The sequence below is a fragment of the Antechinus flavipes genome, chromosome 6 (genome assembly GCF_016432865.1).
Source record: "Antechinus flavipes isolate AdamAnt ecotype Samford, QLD, Australia chromosome 6, AdamAnt_v2, whole genome shotgun sequence".
Lineage (NCBI taxonomy): Eukaryota > Metazoa > Chordata > Mammalia > Dasyuromorphia > Dasyuridae > Antechinus > Antechinus flavipes.
In genome coordinates this window covers 262,332,867-262,349,478 of record NC_067403.1, presented here as the reverse complement: position 1 = coordinate 262,349,478, position 16,612 = coordinate 262,332,867, and the positions used below count along the sequence as shown (strand labels likewise).

General features: G+C 62.7%; 1 long non-coding RNA gene across 1 annotated transcript; it reads right to left on the bottom strand.

Annotated features, from left to right (window-relative positions):
* Window positions 1-360: 360 nt before the first annotated feature.
* On the bottom strand, window positions 361-2,221 carry LOC127539638 (uncharacterized). The gene is made up of 2 exons (XR_007948005.1): window positions 785-2,221; window positions 361-574 (listed from the first exon to the last, which is right to left on the bottom strand). It is a non-coding gene; the product is annotated as an uncharacterized LOC127539638 (long non-coding RNA).
* Between the last annotated feature and the right edge of the window lie 14,391 nt (window positions 2,222-16,612).

Here is a 16,612-nt window from a genome sequence, read left to right as displayed (position 1 = left end):
GAGTAAGAAAAAGCGACAGAACAGAGGAAGGGAAGGAAAAAGAGAAAGAAAACTGAAAAGAAGGGAAGGGGAAAACAGTAGAGAAGGAAAAAAAGGGAGAAAAGAGGAAGGGAAAGAAAATTTCAAGGGTTTTTCCTTAGCGCATTTGGAAACGCAAAGTTTAGTCTTTCTCTTTTCTTTCTTCCTTTCTTCCTCTTTTTTCTTTATCTTTCTTTTCTTCTTTCTTTCTCTCTTACTTTTTTTCTTTCCCTTTTCTTCCTTCCATTTTTCCATTTTTCTTCTCTTCCCTTCTTTTTACTCCCTTCTTTCTTTCCATTTTTCTTCCTTCTTTCCTTTCTTCCTTATTTTTCCTTTCTTCTTCCTTCCTTTTTTCTCCCTACGTTCCTTCCTTCCTTTCTTCCTTCCTTCTTTCCTTCTTTTTTTCTTCCTACCTTCCTTCTTTCCTTCCTTCCTTTCTTCCTACCTTCTTTTCTTCCTTCCTTTCTTTCTCCCTACGTTCCTTCCTTCCTTCCTTCCTTCTTTCCTTCTTTTTTTCTTCCTACCTTCCTTCTTTCCTTCCTTCCTTTCTTCCTACCTTCTTTTCTTCCTTTCTCCCTACGTTCCTTCCTTCCTTCCTTCCTTCTTTCCTTCTTTTTTTCTTCCTACCTTCCTTCTTTCCTTCCTTCCTTTCTTCCTACCTTCTTTTCTTCCTTTCTCCCTACGTTCCTTCCTTCCTTCCTTCTTTCCTTCTTTTTTTCTTCCTACTTTCCCTCTTTCCCTCTTTCCTTCCTTCCTTTCTTCCTACCTTCTTTTCTTCCTTCCTTTCTTTCTCCCTACGTTCCTTCCTTTCTGCCTTCCTTCCTTTCCCCCTCTTTCCTTTTTCTCTTCTCTGGAGAAAGGTGGAGCAGAGATAGCTGGCGAGAAAGGTCGCGGGTCTTCTCAGGTAGCGGCGCTGGCTGGCGGGCTGGCAGCGTCGGCTCAGCTATGAGGCTGTAGGTTATCGGGTGAGAAGGAGGGGGCTAACAAACTTAGAATAGTTCGGTCAGTCCCTGGGTGCCCAAACTCGGGAGCCTCCCCAAGCTCAGCGTTCGGGGAAAGGATGTGCCTTCTCCCCATAAGGAAGCACTTGCACTTTAAGTTGCAGCCCCGAATTTGCCTCCCGACCCCGCGACCTGGATCGGCGGCGGAGTAGCCCCACTCTAGCCCCGAATCTATTTTTCGTCTCGGAAGGGGCGGCCGGCGCAACCCGACAGGGGCTAGCGTAGCCAGCACCGAGCGCCCCGTCCCCTCCAGACGCCACCTGTCCTTCCCGGTGCTCCCGCCGCCGCACCCCTTCCGCCCGAATGATCGGGTGGGGGCTAAAGCTGAGCAAAGGTTCCCCAAAGCGCGAGATTCTTGCGCCTCCGGAGCCCGGGCGGGTTGAGCGCCCAGGAGCTCCAGCCGCGTGCCTCTCTGGTCCTCCCTAGGGCAGCCAGCCCTGAATCTTCTCGAGGTGCCGGAGGATTAGCGCGCGCGTTAGAACCTGTGGCCGCGCCGGAGCTAGCACAGCCCTCTGGCTTTACCTTCTCTGGTTGCCTGTTTGTGAACGTGCGCGTTCTAGGTAGAGTCCCAGCCGCTCTCTAACCTCCCAGCCGAGCCTCCCGTCTCCCCGCTCTGCCCGCGTAGCTGTGGCTCGGCACCCTAAGCTGGCAAAGCGGGGCGTGTGCCTGTCTGTATATGGCGGCGAGGGCCGGGGGCGCGAAGTCGGAGAGTCGGGCAGCGCGCAAAGAGCGCAGACCCGAGTCGGCCGCGTGACTGGACTCACGGCGGGGAAGAGGACGCGGGACACCGCTCCCCTTCTTCCGCGGCCTCCGGCGATTCCGAGGACCAGCTCCGGAGTCCCCCGGGCTGCTCCCGAGGGGCTCCGAAGGTCCCCGAGCTCCGGGCGCAGCAGCAGCTAGCTTTTTCGCTAGAGAAAAGAAAGAAGCCCTGAGATTTCCCTCGCAGCCAATTTCCCCGAGCCCGACGAGGGGGACAGAGAAAGAGGAAGCTTGGGGCCCCCAGAGAGAAGCCAAATAATGGCCCGAACCTGCTGCAGCCTCCGCCCGGACCGTCCACTCTCGGGCCACCGGCCGGGAGGGTGGACAAGTGCAGCTTCGGAACTGAGCGGGCGAGCCGAGAAGGCTGGGAGCCGGGAGCTAGGGCGTGCCCGCCGGAGCCGGGAGAGAAACCGGTCCGAAAATGACGCGGGTCACCCCCCACCCACCCACACACACACACACACACACACACAAGTTCTGCGGACGATCAAATGAAACTGCCCGCTCCCCTCAGCCCCCAGCGCCGGGAGCGCCCCCAGCTAATCCCTTCTTAGTGAAGACACAAAGGAAAGCCCCAGGGGTGAGAGGACAAGCTGCCGGGGTGCGGAGGACCGCCTTCCGGCACACAGGGCCCCCCAGAAATGTTGGGGATCCCTGCGGAGCGAGGGCCCCCGCTAACCCCCAGCCAGGAAAAAGCATACCCCAGATTCTGCGAAGGTCGCGGCGCGGAACTGTCCTGGCCAGGCTTTGAACGCTTAATTGCTCCTTCGTTATCCTCCTCCGTGGCAAATAAACAGCGCGATGTGTGTGTATGTGTGTGTGTGTGTGTGTGTGTGAGTGAGTGCGTGTGTGCGTGTGAGCGAATTGTGGAGGGGCGGCGCGGGGACAGAGCACGGGGACAGGGGACGAGGGAGCGGCGAGCGTGCGCTGGGGAGCCGGGCTGCCCGCTTGGGACGGAGACCGTCCGCGTCCGCTCCCAGCCGGCGCCTACCGCACGGACGGCGCTCGGGGTCCCGGGCGGGGGGCGGGGGCCAGCTGGAGAGGCCGGGGGTCCCGGGCTCAGGCACCTCGAGCGGCCGGGGTCACGCTGGCTTGACCTCTAGAGAGAGAAGCGAGGCTGCGGGCGAGTCCGGGTTTATCCCTGCAGAAAATCCAAGAAAACCTGGGGAGAGAAGCGCGGGGCCCCGGGGTGTCGCGAGGAGGGGTGCGCAGGGAGGGTACCTCGGGACGCCGTCCTGCTCCTCCGCAAAAAGAGCCTTTCTGAGGAAATGGACTGGAAGGGCAGCGGGGCAAAGTCCAGGCTCCGCTTTCAAGGCAAATATTCAACCAGGCACAGGCAGTCCCCGCGCCCGCGATCGAAAGCAGGGCCAAAGTTACCTTTGGGGGATTGTGTAACTGACCTGGGACACGCTGGCTTCTCCCCGGGAGGCTGGGACGCGGCGGGGACGCGGGGGCTGGCGGCGGGAGTGGCCGGGACCGGGCGGTGGCGGCGGCAGCGGCGGGGCAGAAGCCGGCGGAGGGAGGGCCAGCGCGCAGCAGCTCTCCGGGCGCCTCGGAACTTTCCCTTTGCCGGCAGCAAACCCGAGTTGGTGTCTAAAAGTGCCTCGCGAACAGCTGGGATTGGGGCAGGGGATGGAAATGAGTCTGAGGAAGGGAGTGGAAATGAGTCTGGAGTAGGGGATGGAAAGGGCTTGGGGAATGGCTCGGGCTGAGGGTGGAGTTGGGGTCCTACTGGAAGAGAAGATGCCCCGGGAGCTCCCTGAGGGGAAGGCTCAGGGCCCTGGGGTCACAGAGCTCACCTAGAACCACGGGCCTTGGGGGGCGCCCCAGGTCCCTCGGGTGGGACACTGAGGAGAGGGCTCTGGGGACTCAGCTCTGTAGCCACACATCTCCAAGGGGAAGGTGATTCCCCCATAAAACGCAGCTCATTTTCCACCCGGGAGGGCCCGAGCCGCTGGCCTCCTTTTGGATCTCGGAGGGGCATTCAATCAAGCCAGTGCCCGCTCCAAGAATATCTGGCTTCACTCCCTCCCCATGCCTGCCTCTACTTCCCCCCCAGTCAGTTTCTCCCCATCCCCACCTTTGCCTTGGACAGGGCTGCAGGGCCCTCTCCAGGAGGGGTGTGGGCCACACAGAAGGGTCAGGGACTAACCTAGGCTTGCCCCCCCTTCCCCCGTGGAGCTCCCGCAGAAAGCCGTACCCCAAATGTCTGGAGCAGAGCTCGGTTCCGGTGAGCGCAGGGCCAGTGTCTGCTAAGAGATGCACTTACTCCGTTCCCACGGGAACTGCGCTCCCTCAGAGGGGCCGTTACCCTTCCTCCAGCTTCTCCCAGGTCTCCCACAGGACCCTGCTTGCTGAGACTTCCCTCTCCGACCCCCCCCCCCAGATCTCACTGCATCTGCCTGGTGACTGGCTGGGCCAGACTTGCCTTTTCTTTCCTTTCACCCTGAGCAGCTGCTAAATCTGCTCCTGAGGTGCTTGGGCCTTCTCCCCGCACGGGCCCTTCTCCCCGCACGGGCCCTTCTCCCCGCACGGGCCCTTCTCCCCGACGGCTCTCCTTTCCTCGACTGAGGTGGGCTCTGAGTGGAGCCCGTGGGGCCAGACACCTTCCCCAGTGGCTCCCACTCTCCCAGGACTCCTTACCAAGGCCATTGTTTCCCTCCAGCTGTGGCTCTGAGTCGGGCTTGGCTCCCTGTGGCTGAGAGCTAAAAGCAATCTCAGTTCCTCCCTTAACAGCCACAAGCTGAAGGGCCGAGAGGCCAGCAAAGGAAACCCTCCCAGAACGGAGGACAAGCTAGTGATCCCTGGCTAAAAGGAGGTGCTTACCCCGCGCCCCCTCTCTACCCCCCAAAACTCAGGCCATCCTGCCCTCTGCTGGGACCTGGGAGGCAGACACAAGAGCAATGACAGGAGAGCAGCCCTAGGTCTCCTTTTCCGGGGCCTCAGCGCCTTCCCGGACCCCACACAAAATAAATGAATCCCCACCTGAATCCCCCCTCAGGACCCGACTGGAACTCCCTCCCCCGGGTGCCTGGGCCCAGCCGATGCCTCTCCTGAAGCTTCCTCTAGCACACGGCAGGCTGGGCACCCTCAGTGTCGCCCTAGCCTTCGCTGCCTTGATTTCCCCAAGATCCCCAAAGCTGCCTCTGGCTCTAGGCATTGCTGGGATTTTTTAAAGTTCCCTTTGTGGCTCTCCCTTGCTCTCTCCCGCCCTCCTCTGCCATTCCCTGATTTGGGCCTTTTTCTTTCCAGCCCTCTTAGGAGGCCTTCCCCACCTCTTGCCACCTCGGACTCTTCCTCCCTGCTCACTCCCCAGCGCACTCGTTGCTCTGGGCCCCCAGACGCGATCTGAGCCCACTTGGGGAAGATCCCCGATGGGGAAGGGGGAGCCTGGGAGGTTGCCGCAGGAGTCACCGTCTGAAACTGGGACCCAGGAAACTCCAGCTCTGGCAGTTCTCTGGGATTCGGGAAAGTGTCTAAGGGGCTGGCAAAGAGACAGTAGAGAGTGGCTCTGGGCTCTGGAGCCTGGGCGGCATCTACCGCTGGGGTGAGCCGGGGAGGGGGCGCAGCTTCAGCCGACTTTCCAAACGCCTCGACCCTTCTCCCTTCAGTCCCAGCTCTTGGGAAAGGCCGGAGCCGGCAGCCCCCTCGGCTGCCCTAGGAACTCGGCCCCGGCCAGCCGCGGGCGCGCCGGCTTACCTGCGGCGGTCTCCCTCCCCGAGCACCAGCGCGGCGGCTGGTTCCCAGAGGCTGCTCGCGCCGAGTGCGCCGGGAAGGAGCTGCCCGGGACCTGGGGGGGAGCGCTGGGGGACTGTGCCCCCGAGAGGCCGGAACGGGCAGACGGGGGCTTGGGACGGTCCCTGGGGGCGGGGGCAGCTCGGCTCTTGCCGGCAGTTTCCTGGGGAGCCCCTTCCCGCCGCGGCGCGGGGCCCGGGATCAACGCGCCTGTATCAGCGCTCGGACCCCACGCGGCCTCGAAGGCTCTCTCCTCTGCGGGACGGGGGAGGGGGATTACACCGGAGGTCGGGGTGAGGGGCCCGAGATTGCCTCGTAGTGTGGGGACACAGACTGGAGCCAGAGCCCCAAGGCGCTGGGAGAAGGGGGGAGGCTTGAGGTTCCCCCTCACCCACTGCAGGTTCTAGCATGATCTTTGGGGTGTCAGCAGCCAGTCCCGAGGATTGGGAGCAGCTGGGCCAGCTTCTCTCAACCGTTAGGACTTGCCCCGAACCCCAGAAACCGGAACCTAGCCCGGGAGCCGCGGGAGGAGCTCGTGGTGCCCCCCAGCTAGCGCCGGGACTCTGGCGGCCTTGCTGAGGAAGCCTGTGAAAGCCAGGCTGGGGAGTGGGGGGAGGGCGGCGCGGGGGGAGCCCCGAGGGCACGGGATGGTCGGGGGAGCCCCCTGCGCGCTGCCCCAGCCCGGGAAGGCCGCAGCAGCCACGAGGGCAAGCAGGGCTCGCTCTTTCTCTCTCTCCTCTCCTCTCCCGCTCCCATTACCTTCTCCCTCCCTATCTTTGTCTTTCTGTGACTGTCAGTTTCTCCCTCTTCCATTTCCTCCCCGGCTCTGTCTCTCTCTCCCTTTGTCCTTCACCCTCCCTCTCTTATTCTTCCTTCCCTCTGTCTCTTTCCTCCTCTCTGCTTTGCCCTTTCTTATCCCACCCTATCTCTATATCTGTCTCACGCTCTGCCTTTCTCCAATTCTTTGCCCCCTCCCGACACTGCTGGTCTGACTTTCCATCTCTCCTTTCTTTCCTTCCTTTCTCCCTTTCTCTCTCTCTCTCTCTTTCTCTCATCTTTTCCCTCTCCCTTTCCCATTCCTCTCCTCTGGATGTCTTTCCTCCTCTCCTCTTTCTCCCCCATCTCATCCGGCCCTTTCCCATTCCATTCTGTTTATCTGTCTCTTTCTCCCTCCCTCTCCTCTCTTGTCCTCTTCTGTCATCTTTCCTCTACTCTCCTCTTCCTTACTTTCCTCCCCCTCCCCTTTTCCTCTCCTCTCCTCTTCTCTTCTCTTCCTCCTTCTCCTTCTCCTCTGCTTTTTTCTTCTTCTTCTTCTTCTTCTTCTTCTTCTTTATTTCTTCTTCTTCTTCTCCCTCTCTTCTTCCTTTATTTCTTCTTCTTCTTCTCCCTCTTCTTCCTTTATTTCTTCTTCTTCTTTTCCCTCTTCTTCCTTTATTTCTTCTTCTTCTTCCTCTTCTTCCTTTATTTCTTCTTCTTCTTCTCCCTCTTCTTCCTTTATTTTTCTTCTTCTTCTCCCTCTTCTTCCTTTATTTCTTCTTCTTCTTTTCCCTCTTCTTCTTTATTTCTTCTTCTTCTTCTCCCTCTTCTTCCTTTATTTCTTCTTCTTCTTCCTCTTCTTCCTTTATTTCTTCTCTTCTTCTTCTCCCTCTTCTTCCTTTATTTCTTCTTCTTCTTTTCCCTCTTCTTCCTTTATTTCTTCTTCTTCTTCCTCTTCTTCCTTTATTTCTTCTTCTTCTTCTCCCTCTTCTTCCTTTATTTCTTCTTCTTCTTTTCCCTCTTCTTCCTTTATTTCTTCTTCTTCTCTCCTCTTCTTCCTTTATTTCTTCTTCTTCTTCCTCTTCTTCTTTATTTCTTCTTCTTCTTCTTCTTCTTCTTCTTCTTCTTCTTCTTCTTCTTCTTCTTCTTCTTCTTGTTCTCCTCCTCCTCCTCTCTCCATTTCTCTTTTTCCTTTCATCTCTGACTCTGTACCTCTCTGCCTGCCCCCCTCCACAAAGCCCCACTTTCTCCATTGTCCCCTCGACTTCCTCTCCTTCTGCCCATCACAAGCTTCTCTCTTATCCTTCCTTCCCTTTCCAGTCTTTGTCCCAGAATAGCTTTCTTTTGTTCTCTAGTTCTTCCCCTCTCCAGCCTCTGCCCTTCTTCCTCTCTTCCCATCCTTGCCCTTTGCGACGCTTAGCGCGGTTCCTGGCACACAATGGGCATTTACCGCGAGCTTTGTCTGACCTTCCCAAAGCCTTTTCTCTTCCCTTCCAGTCCCCCCATTCTGACCTCCTGCCCCTTCCTTTTCTCGGATTGTCCTCCAGGCCCAGAGACTCTGGTCTCCAAATTTTCCCGAATTCCTCCCGCTTAGGAAAGAGGCCGCGAGCCCCCTGCCCTGCCCCCACAGGAAGGTTCCTTCCACCGCAGAGGTTCCATTCCCTCAGTTGTACCCCCTCCCCTAGACAGGTGAGCCATGTGGAGAACCCCAGAAGCAAGCCCGGAACGGACCCGAGGCACCGTCGACCTGTTGCCAGACTAAAGCAAAGCCGGGAAGGAAGAGGGCAAGCGGGTGGAAGGCCTTCCCCAGGTGTGGGAGAGGGGGGCAGGTGGCTGCCGGCGGTTCCTTTCCCAGAGGCCCCTGCTCACCTCCAAGCCTCCCCAAGTCTTCCAGGACCCGAGTCCTTATGCAGTGTCCGAGGGCCTTCCTGCAGCTGGACTCTTAGCCTCTCCCTGCTTTTATCTGCAAACCTGAGCTTCCCCTCCCCTTCCAGATGGGCTTGGGGTGGGGGTTGGAGAAGGGAGGGCAGAGGGAGGGTCACCAGTAATCCCCAGACTCCAGGGCATCTCCTTCCACTCTCCGGGGCCAATGATTTTTCTTTTCTCCAAAACAAAGAGTGTCAGGAAGTAAATACTTCCCCTGCTCTGGACTAGAGGGGTTCGCGGACAGAGGGGTGGAGATCTGTGCCCCCGCCCAGGGTCCCGGGCTGCCGGGCGAGAGGGGGCAGGGAACTCCTTGTCTGCTGCTTTGGCTGTATCTTACACTGGGCAGTACCTGGGGGAGGGGGAAGGGACTTTTCTGATTAAAACCCAGACCAAGTGGAACCAGCCCCTCCCCAGGCTCCCTTCCCCACCCGGAGGGCTTGGGAATCACGGGTGTGGCCATAGGAACCTTTGCAATCTCGGTTTCCCCTGGGCCTGATTAGGAGCCCCTCCTTCCGTCCTCCTCCGCCGGCCCAAAGTGACCATTAAAGTCTCTCGCAGGAACAAGTTGCCCACTGTCATTTCTGGCCTTTCCCACGTGTGTTTTTCACAAATCCCCCCGCTCTCAACCTGGCACCAAACCGCCCCTTTCGCCAGGGGTCCCAGAAGGTTTTAAACGGGCCCCGTTGGGTTGGACTGGCCGCTAGGGGGCGCCCCACACAGCGACTCTCCCGAGTTCAAATCCAGCCTCAGACACTTTCCAGCCGAGTGACCCTGCACAAGTCACTTTGCCCTTTCCCCCCTTAGTTTCCTCCTCTGTAAGACAACCTTCAAAAGGAAATGGCAAACCCTCTGACGAGACGGAAAAAGGACTGACGACAGATGAGGTTGGTCGGAGGCTCGAGGATGGGGATTTTCTGCTAAAAGACAAAAGGAGCCGAGACTCCCAAAGCGCCTCTGAGGGCCCCGGTCCCTGGTTCAACTGGGGGGGGGGCAATGCCACCGGGCTAATGCCAACCTCCCAGATGCCCGGAGTGGCTGGGCCCAGAGCCCCCTTCCAGAGCTTCCCCCCAAGCCCCGGAATCTCTCGTTCTTAGGGGACCTGTTGTTTTTCAGGCGGCCCCACGGGGTGTTCTTGGCGGATATACCGGAGAATTTGCTATTTCCTTCTCCAGCTCATTTCACAGAAGAGAAAACTGAGGCAGGCGGGGTGAGGGACTTGCCCGTTAGTGAGGGGGTTGTGAGACTCCAACAAAGTCCCTTGTGTAAAGAGCGAGGCAAACTTTAGTCGGGCTGCAACCCATAATGTGTGTGTGTGTGTGTGTAAGAGTGTAAGAGTGTGAGTGTGTAAGCGGATGTGAGTATGCGAGTGTGTGAGTGTGTAAGAGAGTGTGTGACTGTGTGTGTAAGAGAGTGTGAGTGTGTAAGAGAGTGTGTGTGTGACTGTGTAAGAGTGTGTGTGAGTATGTGAGTGTGAGTGTGTAAAGCTGGTTACTCCTGAGTCTTGTTCATTTCCCACAACTGTGTCCACACGAGTTCCATGCAATGGATGACGACCATCGGGTGTCTCTGGGTCTGATTCAGGACGTCACGGTGGAGGGCAGACCTTGTTTGGAAATTCGCTGGCGCCGCGGGCGAGGGATGTGCTCGTGCCTGAGGCTGGCACCGGGGCCTTAGGCAGCGACTTGCCTCCTCTCTGTCCATCCGCCCCCTGCTGCCCCCGCCCGCTGCCATACACAGCGGTCAGTATCTGTCCAGCTCTCCGTTGGGATCTGTCCGTATCCTCCATCTGCCTGCCCGTCTCCCTCTCTGTGCAACTACCTACTCATCTATGTGCCCACCCACCCGTCCGTCCATCTGTCCGTGCACCCACACGTCCACCCGTCCGTCCGTCCATCAGCTGTCCATATGTCCCACGAGCGAGGGCCAGGAGCTACTGGCCCGCACAGACAGGGGGCTTGGAGCCCGTGCTCCGGCTGGACCTGGAGCCGTCTCCCTGCTGCCGAGCCCTGCCCGCCGTCTCCCCTTGCCGGCCTCACGCTCAGTGTGACGCAGGCTCTCCCGGCAGGGCGGGCTGGCCCGGTCCCAGGGGGCAGCGCGGCCTCCCTCACACCCTTCGGGGCGGCTGGACTCGCACCAGGTCCCGGCCCCGCTGCACGCGGCTTTTGGCCGGCGCCGAGCACTCCTGGAGGAGGCCGATGAGGAAATGGGGCTTCAGGGAAGGGACTCTGCCAAGAGCCCTGAGACAGCAAGAGCTTCCACTTCCCATCCAGCTCTGTCTGTTCCAGGCAGCCCCGGAAACCCCCAGCCCGGCCCGGCCGGCTCTCCGAGGTCTGGAGGGTCAGAGCTGACAGAGGAGCCGCCTGGTCCGGCTGCCTTGTTGGACCATTGGGGAAACTGAGGCCCGGTGAGGGGACAGTCCCTGGTCCTAGGCCTTCGCCCAGCGTTCAGGGGCTTTGGAGGGAGGTTGTGTGGGCGTGGGGAGCCACGTGACCTGGGAGAAGGCCTTCTCCTCCTGCTTCCCCGTGGCAATGGCCGGGGGGTGCCCAGGTGGCCGGAGGGACGAGGGGTGGGGCTCGGGCCAGGAAGGGGGCTGGGTTTGCCTCCTGCTTGTGGCGGGTTCCTGTGATCTGGGTCGAATCTCTCTCCCCCGAGCTGTAAGAGGAGAGCCCCTTCTCTGCCCCAGAGCCGGGTGCTCCCTGATGTAGGGGGATGTGAGACAAGCCCCCCAGGTCTCCTTGTTTCTCCTGGCTCCAAGTGCGCTTTAGTGAGCACGCTCCGACCCTGCCCAGATCCAGAAAATCTGCCGTCCTGAGGACTGTGGCAAGTCTGGCGAGCAGTTTGTACCTGTGGCTCCCGCCCCCGTCCCCGTGGCTCCCGGCCCCCTCCCCGTGGCTCCCGGCCCCCTCCCCGTGGCTCCCGGCCCCCTCCCCGTGGCTCCCGCCCCCCCCCCATCAATTCTCTCTTCATGGCGGCCGGGGGGGACTGGGGCCAGACGGGAGAGCGGGCGGGAGGCCAGACTCTGGGCCTAGGCAGTGTCCGGGGGGCGGCATCTCCCAATGGGCGGCCCCAGGACCGGAAGCCCCGGGAGTGTCCCCGGCGGGATCCCAGCGCCCCAGCATCTGCTCAGCCCCGGATTCTCAGCGCAGGGGGCGTAAATCGTGCTTCCTCACTGGGAAACCGAGGCTGGAAGCAGAGAAATAAGGGCCTGGCCCTGCCCCCCGCCCCACTCCGGCTGAGACCAGCCCCGGGTTCGGATGCGCCGACTCCCGGCCGAGCAGCTCCTGGCGGAGATGAGGGGGCGAACCTCCCCTGAATGTGCAAGGGGGGCCCCGGTCCCCCTTAGAGGAGAAGGGTCTCGGGAGAGAAAAGAGCCTTTGGCTCAGGCCTTCATTCAGCAACTGAGGGTTGGGGATCAGCGCCGGGCTCTGGGCAGGAGGGACGGGGGCTGAGACCTGGGTCCTTGCGCTGGGACGGGGGCCTGGGGCGGAGAGCTCCGGGCTCAGGGCCCCATGCAGCCAGGTGGGAGGAAGCATGACCGTGGCCTGCCCCCTGGTGGCAGCTCCACGAGGGTCTCCCGGGCGGGCTGGGCCTGAGAGGACCTTCCATGAGGGCTAGGGCGGGTGGGGGGGTCCCTGCCCTCGCCAGAGAGGCCCCGCTGGTGCGGAGGCTGTGCCCCCGGGCCTGGGCACGAGCCCCGATTCTGCCAGGGCCCGCCAAGAAATCCCTGCCCACCGGTCTCCACCATGAAGCGAGGGGCTCTGGGGACGCCTTCCTTCGGGGAAGCCGGCAGCCCTGAGCTTGGGAGGGGCCCCGGAACCCAGGCAGAGCCCCCCCGAACAAGCCGCCCGGGGGGCGTCCAGCACCCCCAGCCCGAGGGGTAGCTGCTTCCGGCGATGATGGAGAAGTCTGCTCCCGCCATCCGGCCTCCACCTCCCTCTCTGCCCCTGGTTCTGTGTCCTGTGGCCAAGCAGAACCGGCCTCCCCTCCTCCACGGGCAGAACCGGCCGCCCCTCCTCCACGGGCAGAACCAGAGGCTGGTTTTCTTCGAGTTCAGCCCCGTTTCTTCGGTCACGAGCAGGCCCTTCCCCGTCCCTCAGCCCTCCTCCCAACGTTCCCCGAGCGCAGGCCCGGAGCCTGGTGTCCTGGGCCGGGGTGGCCAGCTTGGGGTGGGGGAGGAGCAGGACGTCCCACTGCCCACGGCGCCCCCCAGGCCCGGAGGACCCGCCCTCTCCGGCTGGTGCCCCCCGGGGGCAGGGTCGGCTCCCTCTCGGTTGCTTCCTTCCCGGGCGCGGCGCCGGCCGGGCGAGCTGGGCTGGCGAGGGGGCCGCCCTCTCAGGCCTCGTCTCCCTCTGCCTTGCCCCAGCCCCTGCGGCGGGGTTCTTGCTGGGCAGGGTGAGGGCGGAGGAGGGCGGGGAGCGGCGGGCAGGGCCCCGGGGCAGCCCCGAGGGCGGCCGGTGCCAGGGGCTGCCCAAGTCTCCCAAGGCCCAGGACCAGCCTGCCCAGCACTGGCCACTCGCTGTGTTACAGTGGTCGGAGACTGCCCCCTGGTGGTGATCCCTGTGCTCTCTGAGGTTCCGGCCCCCGACACCCCCTGGACAAGCCGGGGCCCTCGGGGCTGGGGGGGGCTCCCGGGGCAGCGGCTCAGAAGGGGAAACTGAGGCCAGGAGCCAGATCCCAGGACCCCCCCGGGACCCCCGGTCACAGGGGCTCCCAACAGCAAAGGGAAGAGGCTGCACCCTCGGCCCGCCTGGAAACCGAGTCCGGGGAGGGGGGAGACGGCAGGGGGCGTCACAGAGCCGGGCCCGGGCCCCAGCAGCCGCCTGCCTCCGTGGCCCCCGAGCAGGTTAGACTCACTGGCTGCTGCCCCCCGTGTCTGACACCCGGAGAGGAAGGACACAGCTGGCCCGAGTCCAGGCGGGGGCCGAGGGTCTGGGGGGGCAGAGGGCCCGGGACCTCAGGGCTGGGGTGGGGCCGCAGGCCGGGACCCCCCCACGCCCCTTTGAAGAGCTCCTGACACCCGGGTGAGGGTCTTGGGGGGGGCCCGCCCCTTCCTGCGGCAGCAGCCCCTCCCCCAGATTTCTCCTAAGTCGGCTAGAGCCCCGAGCCTGTGGTCAGGACGGCCTGAGCGCCGGCGCTCCCTCAGCCCCCCCGCCGTGCGCCCCCCAGTCTGCCTCCACTACGGGCGCAGGATGTTCCGGGAAGGCGAGGCCGTGGAAGGGGCCCAGGGGGCGCCCGGCAGGTCGCAAGCCCAGAGGACTGCCCGCAGAGGCGGCCGGTGGCGGGAGAGAAGGGGCTTGGAGGGGGCTGGTCCGGCGGAAGGCCTGGTGGGAGCAGCCCCCCCTTAGCCGCTGGGGGGGCACGGGGGGGGCTTCAGGGCCAGGCTGGGGACTGAGGCCGGAGCATTCCAGCCCTGAGGGTGTGGTCAGAGCCCAGGAGCCGGGGCCACCTCCTCCCTGCGCCCCCCCTTCAGCCCCCCCCCCCCCCCCCGGCAGGATGATATGCAAATGCAGGCCCAGGTTAATGATTCTGGGGCCCGTGATTAGGCCCAGGAGACCTTTATCTGCTCCTAGGGCTTCCGGGCCCTCCCTCCAGCCCCCCCCCCATCCTCACAGGCAGTTCTGGGCAGTCTGAGGGGGAGGGGCTTAGCGGGCATGAGCGCCCCCACCAGGGGAGGGCAGAGCAGGGCAAACACCGGCCCCTTCTGGCTTTGTCTTACTGGGGCACAAGGTATGTGAGAGGAAAGTGTGCGAGGGGCGAGTGTGCGAGGGGCGAGTGTGCGAGGGGCGAGTGTGAGGGGTGAGTGTGTGAGGGGCGAGTGTGCGAGGGGCGAGTGTGAGGGGTGAGTGTGTGAGGGGCGAGTGTGCGAGGGGCGAGTGTGCGAGGGGTGAATGTGTGAGGGGCGAGTGTGAGGGGCGAGTGTGTGAGGGGCGAGTGTGCGAGGGGCGAGTGTGCGAGGGGCGAGTGTGCGAGGGGCGAGTGTGCGAGGGGCGAGTGTGCGAGGGGCGAGTGTGTGGGCAAAGGTGCAAAGGAGAACGTATAAAGGAGCAAATGAATGTATGAGTGTAAGGAGAGAGAGTGTAAAGAACAAGGATATAAAAGGTGAGTGGAGGTGAGTGAGCTTGTGAAGGGCGCGGGGTGGGGGGCAGGCAGGGCCCCCACAGGAGAGGCCGGCGGGGGAGGGGAGCGGGCCTTTCCCAGGGCTAAGCCCACGACCTGAGGAACTCCCCGCCTGTTCCCTAGACCTGCTCTGCCCAGAAATTTCCTAATAGGCCTTTTACGAGGTGCTAAGACACACAGATCCTAACTGGTTCCCGTGTAAACGCGGGCCCGGGGCCTCGGGCGCCCCAGATGGGGCCGGGCTGATTTGGAAGCTTCAAGAGAAATCCACTCTTGTTTTTAATTAAAAAACACCCTCTCTTCCTTTTCCTGGAGAGACCTGTTAAATTGGGGCCGGGCGGGGGGGGGGGACCACCTCCGGCTCCGAGGGGGCCGCAGAGCGGGGAGCGGGACCCCAGAGCCGGGCGGCCCCGCAGTCTGGCCCCGGCAGCGCAGGGAGCCGACCTCTCCGGGCCGGGGGGGCCGGGGGGCGTTTTAATAAAAAAATGGTGGAAGGAGGAGCCGGCGGCCCTTCTCCTCACAAACAATGGTTCCCATGTGTCAGGTCCGGGAGGCGGGGAGAGGGCCCGGGACGGCCGGGTCTGGTCAGGGGGCCGGGACCGGGGAGAAGAGGAGGCCCCGGGGCCCGGCTGGCATCCGGCTCCCGCTCGGTGGCTCCCCAGAGCTCGTGGGGCAGGCCCGGCTCAAAGAAAGGAAGCTCAGGTCAGCACCGGCGTCTGGGGCCGGGTCCCCGGGCGGGCAGTGGGCCATCTCCCGCGCCTCCGCCCCGAGTCCCTCCTGGTGGCCGGCCCAGCCTGGCTGCGCTCTAGGACCACACTCGGCCCCCAACTCACAGGAAACCCTGCCCTCTGCCCTCTGCCCTCTGCCCTCTGGCACACAAAACACGCCATCCGTGACCTTGAAGGCTCCATGAGGAGACCCGGGAGGGAGGCCAGTCTGAGGAGAACCCACAAACCTAGAACGTGGCACACCATGGCTGGGAGAAAGCTTAGAACCTAGAACCTTCTCTTAGGGAGTCTGAACAGACCATGGGAAGGAAGCCCCAGGAAAGTCCTCAGAACGGGGAATGTCAGGGCCCAAGAGGAAATCTAGAGCTGAGGACGGAGGATGTCGGAGCTGGGCTCTGCAGGTCCCCGGGGGGGGCTTCCCAGAACGGCCCCCGCAAGCCCCCCCCGGAGGCTGAGAAATATGGGAAGTATGGGAAGGGGCCCAGCAGGGGCAGCCCCCAAAGCCCTTATATAACCGGCCCAGAATGCCTTGGGAGAGGGGAGAGGGGCCAGGGAAAGAGCGGCAGGAAGCGCCTGTTTGTTTGCTCGGCCAGCCCGCATACCCGGCCCGGCAGGGGGAGCCCAGGAGGCCGGGCCGCCCTCTCCCAGCTGCGGGGGCCGGGGCCCCCAGACACACTTTCGAAGGAATCCGCAGGACTGTTCCTTCACCGGGGCCAGAAACAATAATGCTGGGGGGGGGCGCTCCCCTGTTTGTTATCATTGCTCATGCTTCCCCCGCCCGCGGGCTCTGGGGCTGACCTCTCCCTCGGAAGGGGCTGCTCTTTGTGGAGGGGCCCAGGGAGGGCCCTTTGAAAGGGGCTCCGGGGGTCCTGGGATTTGTGCTGACCCACGTCCGGTCTCGGGTCTCAGTTTCTCCAGCTGTCCGAGGAATGTCCTCCATGCCCCCCCCCCTGCTGCCCATTCTGGGCCCTCTGGCCAATTAGATTCGGTTCCGGGGGCTTCACTGAGGGGCTGGCCCAGTGCTGGGCCCCCCAGCCGCTCCCCCCCGGGGGCTCCCCTTCCGGGACCCGGGGGCCGATCATCGAACGCTGATTAGGCGCCTGCTGGACGCGGCCCCAACCATCCTCCCCACATGCGTGGGTCCGGCTCCCAGCCTCGGCGTCCCCACCCGCAGCCTCCCAGACCCTCCCACCCCGAGACCCCGGGGCTCTAACAGATAAGTCCCGTCAGACTTTGCACTGGGGGCTGGGGTGAGCGCGAACCCGGGGCTCCCCTCGGCCCCCCAGCCCCGTGCTGCTCCCGCTCCCTGGGCCCTGGGGGGGGGGGGCGGCACAGCCTCGGCCCTTCTGCCGGGGTCCGGTGGCCGGGGGCAGAGCAAAGATGGAATCCTGGCGCCCTCTGCTGGCCACCCTCAGAGCTGCAGCATGAGGGGCCTCCCTCTGCCGGCCCACCCCCCACCCCCCTCCCTCCGCCATCTCTCCACCCCCGGCCTTGGTGGGAGGGGGCGGCAGGAGCAGGGTGGTCCGGCAGGGAAGGGGGGCAAACGCCAGGCAGCCCCCACCCCAGTGACCA